This window comes from Triticum aestivum, chromosome 6D (genome assembly GCF_018294505.1).
Source record: "Triticum aestivum cultivar Chinese Spring chromosome 6D, IWGSC CS RefSeq v2.1, whole genome shotgun sequence".
Taxonomy (NCBI): Eukaryota; Viridiplantae; Streptophyta; class Magnoliopsida; order Poales; family Poaceae; genus Triticum; species Triticum aestivum.
The window spans coordinates 76,921,837-76,930,039 of record NC_057811.1 but is presented as its reverse complement, the minus strand read 5'-3'; the positions used below and the strand labels follow the sequence as shown (position 1 = coordinate 76,930,039).

Genomic DNA, 8,203 nt, shown 5'->3' with positions numbered 1-8,203 from the left:
GAAACAATTGGAAGCACTCATCTGATGGGAAATAAGCTAAGCTTGCAAGGCATGAGACGTATTTATAATGAATATAGATAAAATAATAATGAAGTAGCACTAAGACCTTTGTAGTATTTTACATCTTGGGAAAAGCTTATCTGAACACAAGGCACATCTGATACTTGCAAGTGGCACCACCTCGTTGTAAAACGCAACAATTAGGCATACACCAATCGGCATGGACAAAAATCTAAAGATACTTAGTGTTATTGGATTCAACACATATACTTTTTAGAACCCTTAAAATACTCTGTAGGCAATTTTATGATCAACTACATTTATGAAGGTCATTCTGAAATACACTTATAATTTTCCAGAACTAACTTTTAATATAAATTTGAGAGCAACATCTTCCGGATGGAATTAACAAGAAGGCACGTACTACATCCAGCATCATCTTAAGTAGCAACACACAGATATTTAGCTAGTCTTAACTGTTAGGTAGGTGTGTATAGAAAGCGCTCGACTGCAGCATTTTAGTACATCATAGTGGCTAATTTCAGGATATATGAATAGTCAGAAGACGTAAACAGAGCAAAGAAAGGGTCACCAAAAGGTTCAGCGACGTGGAGCTTACAAAGTCTTCCACTTAGTTTATCCTATATTGCCACAGCCTACATGTATTGCTACAGCCTACATGTATTTACTTGCAAGAGTCCTAACCTTGGTATTGAATTGTTGTTACAGCAAAAAAAATATGGATATCGAAGAAAAACAAAAAGCAAGTTGCATTCTCTGCAAAAACCCCGGCAATATGACCTGTCGTAGGAATATTTTCAGCAACAACTATGATGTACTACTACTAATTTCAGTAAACAAATAAGATAGATGCAGCAATAACACGATGTGGAGTACTAAGCAAAAGCAAGACCATTGTCAGCGAGAAATAGGAAGTTAACTCTGATGTGCTGCTACAGCCGTCCGTGTGACCTCGTCGTTCTCCACCCCATCCGACCCGGTTTCCTCCGATGGCTGCCCCCGCGCCTATCCATCAGAACAAGACTAATCCACATTCAGAATGGCGTAATAAACACAACAAGACTATCAAATTTCAGTTACAAATCAAGCAAAACTCTCACAAGGTTTACAGAACTGAAAAGTATAATTTCTCCTAGACTACATCTCAGCAATGACAGATTTACTTTCTTTTTTGAGAAAGTGTCAAAAAATTTCAAACATATAGACCAGTATTAGAAGTCCATGCTCATACATCTTCTTTATCCTGGAACTATTATGCCATCTCCATTAGAAGTTGCTGGAAGAATCTGACGAAAAATAATAGTGCATGTCATAGCCAAGAAATCAAGATCAAGCACAAGTTTTCTATTAGGAATCAGACAAAGAAGAGAACCGTATAAATTTTGAGAGAATATGCATCTGTACTATTAGTGCAGATCATAACTAAAAAACCAAGATGAATATTTTTACTCGAGTTCTATTTTAGGAATCACACCTTTTCGCTCAGAATATCCATGCAAGAGAGCATTGTGAGCTGGCTAGTGGGCCCTCGGGCCATCTGTAACTGTGTGTGCGTGTTGCGTAGGAGGAGTATATGCGACGGTTAGTCTCTGAATTATCTGTCTCGTTCTCTGAACCTCACAAACTCTTCTGTATGGCTTCCTCCTCGTATCTTCAATTCCCCATCCCCAAACTCTCCTGTATGGCTGATGAAATAGATGATTCGGGACATTACAAAAATTTAAGAGAGAAGGAAGAGAAACTTATTGGGTGGTTGTACGTCTTCTATCCAGATTAGGCCAAAGCAGGTGGGGCTGTGGACTCAGTCGCGGAAGGCCTCCAGGGCAAGCGGGAAATCTCGAGGTCGGTGTTGAGCAATGAAAGGGTGGAGATGTTGCCGTGCTCCATGCGCAGTCACCGGATGAACTCCTCGAACACATCCGCTGCAGCGTGCTGCCGCTCGAAGTTGTCATAGGCAGGAGGAGGTCAGCGACGGCGATAGAGCCACGAGATCGAGAGCGATGGAATTGGGGGAAGGGGCGCGTGGGCCTTGGAGGTGGGACGACGTGCATACGTGGGCTGTTTTATTTTCTTTTTTATTTTTCTTTCGTGCGAGGAGTTTCTTTTTTCAAGTACGAGAGGGAGGGGTATCGAACGAGGTGGAGGTATCGAACGAGGTGGTCGAACCATCATGACGTTCGATCCCCCTTTAATAGTAGAGAAGATTAGCAAGTTGGGAAGGCATCTTGCGCCATCAAAGAGCAAAAATGGACCAAGACATCACCAAAAGCACTCCGCTCGCCGCAAACACATTAGCCGTCATGGGAGGGTCTTGCGCATGCATAGTGCGACACATTCACGAGGGGAAATAGATGGCCACCCTACGGCGCCCAAGGCACTGCTGCCGAACCCCGATGAACACCACTGAACAACCATCGTTGGCTCCTAGCCAGTCGTTCCACCACCACCACTGGTCCCTTCGGCTGATCCGTACTCCAAAAATGATGAACGACCCAAAGCACCGCCATCATTCGATCCGAGAGAGCACGGATCTGAGGTTTCCCTTGAAGCAAGACACCATAGGGGAGGGGGGGGGAGCACATCATCGCAACAGCGCCAATAAGGCAGCAACACGCGCAGATGCCGCTGATGTTCACCCGGCATCATCTACCACATCACAGACCAAACCAGCCGATCCCCCGCATCCACCACCTTGGGCCAGATCCAGACGGATCCAACCCATCCCCACACCAGACTTGCTAGATCCGAGCAACAGCCATCGCGGCGGCCCGAGCAGCCGCGTCCCAAGCAACAGGGAAGAGATGAAGCGCGGCCGAGGACACGCACCACGAGAATTCCCAGAGTATGTGAACAGACAGGGGCACCCGACGCGCCGTGAGCGACACGACCCGTCGTTGTTCGGATCAGAAGTCCAGGCCAGGCCCCTGCGCTGCCCGAGCAGTAGAAGTAAACCGCGACCATCAGCCGAGGCTCGAGGCCACTGCGAGCGGTAGAGGGCCGGAGGCGTAGGAGGATGACCTGCCGGCGGCGCGTGCTGGATCCCCCATGTTGCCCAAGCTGAGCGACGCGGGGGCGGAGGGGAGGTTTTTCATCTCAAGCAAGACTTGTAGATAAGGGCTTCAAGAAAGAGAAATTCAATCACATTCAATCATCTTAATCGTGGCTAACAATCTTTTTTTAATTCTTTCTCAATGAAAATGACGAGCATTGCATAATGTTTTTCACTTTATCCTTTGGTGCGAGGATGCAACAAGGTATCAGTTGCTAAGTTTGGAATGGCAAAACTATGGATGATAGTTATATGCCCTTGACCACAGGGTTAGCTTATTTGATGGACTAAATGTTTTTTTCTTTGTAGATGGCTGATTGCATTTATGCTTGATGAGATCAAAACTTGTGTGCAATCACATATACTGAAACTTGTTGAATGCCATGCCATTGATGCAACAACATTCTGAACAAATTTGGTGCCTTGTCGCTCCTGTTTCATGTATGAAGCTTACAATTTGTATGGTTCATTTATTTGCCTACCTCTACTACGTACACTAAATTGTCTGCTGACCTTGTAGGAAGTAGAAGATGAATTAATTTTCCGCTATAAATACAGATATTGCAAGCTGGTAGACCTTCCCAGAGGCTTTTTTGATAGCTCTGTCTCATCATATATGATGCCTCATTCTTTCAGCTTGCCCACTGTGAATTTGCATGTGCAGCTGTATTTTCTGTAGTTTTGTGGTACTGATGTCCTCTATGAGTTTCTATCAGCTCGCAACAACGGTAGTACATTCTGATGCTTTCTAATGTTTCTTGACGTTTCCTCATGGTCCCGTATTGTCGATTGTGCAAGTTGCGAAATTTAACTAGCATCGTGCTGGTGTAAGGTCTCCTCTAATCTCACTCGAACTAGCTTAGATACGGTGGGATCCAATGGATGCACACGAAGATTCCCTGAACTCGTCGAAGAAAAGCGGAGGTAAAAATCAGAGCAGACACAGAGGATTTTGGTTGCAGCCCCCTTCTTGGGAGCCTTCCTTTTCATTCTATTCTTGTCCGAGTGAATAGTTTGGAGTGGTTTACTGGACGATGCACCCTTTTACAACCCTGCTGTCGATGCAGCAGTACCTGGACGTGCTCTACAGTGCGCCGTCTGAACCTGTGTCAAGCTACACCACATGCTGAACCTGTCTCTACTACTCTATTCATCTTCCGATTGTTTGCTCATCATATTCATGGATTGAAAGTTTGGGCCGAAGGAACTTTTTGGCCTTGGGTCTGTTAAACATGTAATTCTGTCACGTCTAGGCTGCCTTGTGCGCCAAGGGTTGTTATAGGAGTAGGATCCTTTTTCTTCCTTCTCTCTTATCCCTCGTGTAAAACCTCCTGTAATATCTCTTCGGTTGTAACCTATGAGAGATGGGTCTCTCCCCAATCAATATAAACACCACGCGGCCCTCTGTATGAGGGTAGAGACGCTTACACAAACTAACATGGTAATCAGAGCCTCCCTCTTCCTCATCTAGCGATCACCACCTCCATCCTATCGCCAACACACAATTTTTTTTCCGCCCCCATCCTTCCCATCTCCGGCGCCATGTCCACCTCCTCCAGCCAACTCATCTCCTCCAGCCTGAACAACACCATCTTCGAGCCTCTCACACGTACCAATTACATTCTCTGGCGAGCCCAAGCTCGCTCCCAAATCATGGGAGCCGGGCTATATGGGTACCTTGATAAAACCCTACCCGAGCCACCTAGAACCATCACTACAAAATCCTCAGACGGGAAAGATCAGATCGGTCCGAACCCCGTCCACACCCCATGGCTCATCCAAGATCAACAAATCGTAGCCTACTTGCTCCGCGGCCTTTCCAAAGAAGTCCTGGTGCAAGTTGCTTCCCTCGAGACTTCTCATGCCATCTGGTCTGCCCTAGCAAATATGTTCTCTGCTCAATCCAAGTCTCGCGTCAACAACTGCCGTATTGCTCTCTCCAATGCCCAGAAGGGTTCCCTCAGCGCCGCCGCCTACTTTGGGCAGATGCGGGCGCTGTCTGATGAACTCGCGGCCGCAGGAAAACCCATCGGCGAAGATGAACTCATCTCCTTCATCATCGCCGGCCTCGACATGGAATAACAGCCCATCATCTCTGCTCTTGATGTGCGCGTTGATTCTGTCTCCACCGATGAACTCTTTGGCATGATCTCCAACTTCGATGAGCGCGTCGAGCTGTTCCAAGGAACTGGTCCCGGCGCCTTCAAGTCCTCTGCTAATGCCGCCTATCGCGGTCGCGGGCCTCCCAAACCCTCTCAGAACCCTCCCAAGGGTGGTGGTGGTGGGGGCTATCGTGGCGGTCCAGGCGGCAGCGGCGGCGCCCACTTCCAGAACGGTGGCGGCGGTGGCAGTGCTACCTATCCGCATGCTGGTGGCGGTGGTGGTGGCCACTTCCAGCACGGCGGCGGTGGTGGCGGTGGCCACTACAACCAGCGCGGCAACAACAACTACCAGCGCCGCAACAACAACAACAATCGTCGTCCCTTCCAAGGTTATGATGAATACCTTAACAAGTGTCAAATTTACAAGAAAGATAACCATATTGCGAAGGATTGTGACTACCGTTATGCCGAGAACAACACCCAACGCAAGAAGGTTGCAGCTGCTGCGGACGCCTCCTATGGTGTGGACACAAACTGGTACGTTGACTCCGGCGCCTCCAACCACATCACTCACGAGCTGGACAAGCTCACCATGCACGACAAGTACCCCGGGCAAGATCAGGCTCATAATGCCAATGGAGAAGGTATGGAGATAGCTCATGTTGGTCATTCAATTATTGCAACCCCTCATCGTGACATTCACCTTAAAAACATCTTGCATGTTCCCCAAACTGCCAAAAATCTTCTTTCAGTACATCGCATTGCTCTTGACAACAATGTTTTCCTTGAATTTCATCCCTATTTCTTTTTGATCAAGGATCAAGTCACACCGAGAATTCTCTATCGCGGTAGATGCGTGCATGGGCTCTACCCTATTTTTCCAGAGTCCAGGAGCTTCAATAAACAAGTCTTTGGTGTCATCAAAATCTCCCCGGACAGGTGGCATGCTAGACTAGGACATCCATCCTTTTATGTCGTGCAACAAGTGCTTCGAAATAATAAGCTCCCATGTGTTGGTGAGCGTAGCATCGAAACTATTTGTGATTCTTGTCAAAAGGCAAAATCTCATCAATTGCCATATCATATTTCTAAGCAAACAGGCCAAACGAGCAATATTTCATGTGTCCCCCGTGGTGCAACAACCCTGCCGCCGAATCCCCCTCGGATCACCCTCGACAGCATCCGCCTCAGGATCCCTCGCGCCAGATGTGTCGCCGCGTCAGGTTCTGGGTGGCAGCGCCTCCTCCGACTCCGCGCCTTCGGGCCAGCCGCCCACACCACGCGCGCCTCGCCAACCTGGGGATGACACGCGACGGGCTGCGGGCTCGCTCTCCCCCACGCGCGCGTCGGCTTCCGCGGATCACCCGACCGAGCGGTTCGGTGTGGAGCCGCGTCTCTACACCAGGCGCCTCCACCAACCAGAGGCGGGCGCGGGAACCAGGCCCCGCCTGGATTTTCTGCGCCATCCTCGCCCGTGTCTTCACCAGCGCCCGCCACAGAAGAGCTGGCGGGGGAATCTGCTTCGGATCTGCTGCAGCAGACCATAGGATCCTCTGCGCCAGTAGAAGCTGCATCTGTTCCTGATGCACCACGAACACGTCTTCGATCAGGGGTAATTCAACACACAAATTACAAAGTTAAGTTTGGTTTGACATGTTCCACAGGTGAACCTCGTACGTTCCAAGAAGCATGCAAGGATTCACGTTGGAAAAAGGCAATGGAAGAAGAATTTCAAGCTTTGCAGAAAAACAAAACATGGCACCTAGTTCCTGCACACCGAGTTAAAAACATGATTGATTGCAAATGGGTATTCAGGATAAAGAAGAAATCAGATGGCACAATATATTGTTATAAAGCTAGGCTTGTTGCAAAAGGATTCAAGCAGAGGTACGGTATTGATTATGAGGATACATTTAGTCATGTCGTTAAAGCTGCAACTATCCATCTTGTTTTGTCCATCGCTGTGTCCAGAGGATGGAGCCTCAGACAGCTAGATGTACAGAACGCGTTCCTTCATGGTGTTCTAGAAGAGGAAGTGTAAATGCGTCAACCTCCTGGTTTTGAAGACAAGAACAAACCCTCATATGTGTGCAAGCTTGACAGGTCTCTTTATGGATTGAAACAAGCCCCTCGAGCTTGGTACTCACGACTAAGTACAAAGCTTCAGTCACTTAGTTTTGTGCCCTCAAAGTCTGACACATCTCTGTTTATCTATAATAAGTCACATATCTCCATATTTGTGCTTATTTATGTTGATGATATTATTGTTACAAGTTCATCCAGTGCAGCAGTAACAGCCTTGTTAAAAGACTTGAATGCAGACTTTGCTCTCAAGGATTTGGGAGATTTGCATTTCTTTCTTGGCATTGAGGTCAAGAGAAACAGGAGAAGTATGCATCTGATCTCCTGAGCAAGGTTAGCATGTAAGGGTGCAAATCCTCACCCACACCGTTGTCTAGTACAGAAAAGTTATCTCTTGAAGAAGGTGAACCCTTGAGCCAAGATGACAGCACAAGGTACAGAAGCATGGTAGGAGCTCTTCAGTACTTAACTCTTACAAGGCCTGATATTTCCTTTGCTGTAAACAAAGTTTGTCAATTCCTTCATGCACCTACCACTGCACATTGGACTGCTGCAAAACGCATATTAAGATATGTGAAGGATACTTTGAGTATTGGTCTGACATTCAGCAAGTCACCATCCACTCTTGTTAGTGCTTTCTCTGTTTCTGATTGGGCAGGGTGCCTAGATGACAGACGCTCAACAGGTGGTTTTGCTGTTTTCTTTGGACCTAACCTTATCTCATGGCGTGCAAGAAAACATGCCACAGTCTCGCGGTCAAGTATTGAGACAGAATACAAGGCTTTAGCAAATGCAACATCAAAAATTATTTGGGCCAAATCCATGCTCAGAGAACTTGGGATAGGTCATGCACAACCCTCTTGTCTCTGGTGTGATAATCTTGGTGCTACATATCTATCTGCTAATCCTGTTTTCCATGCAAGAACAAAACATATTGAAATTGACTATC

The 8,203-nt window shown here is 47.3% G+C and overlaps 1 pseudogene; it reads left to right on the top strand.

Annotated features, from left to right (window-relative positions):
• Nucleotides 1-5,095: 5,095 nt before the first annotated feature.
• Nucleotides 5,096-5,234, top strand: LOC123146592 (uncharacterized; annotated as a pseudogene).
• Nucleotides 5,235-8,203: the final 2,969 nt, after the last annotated feature.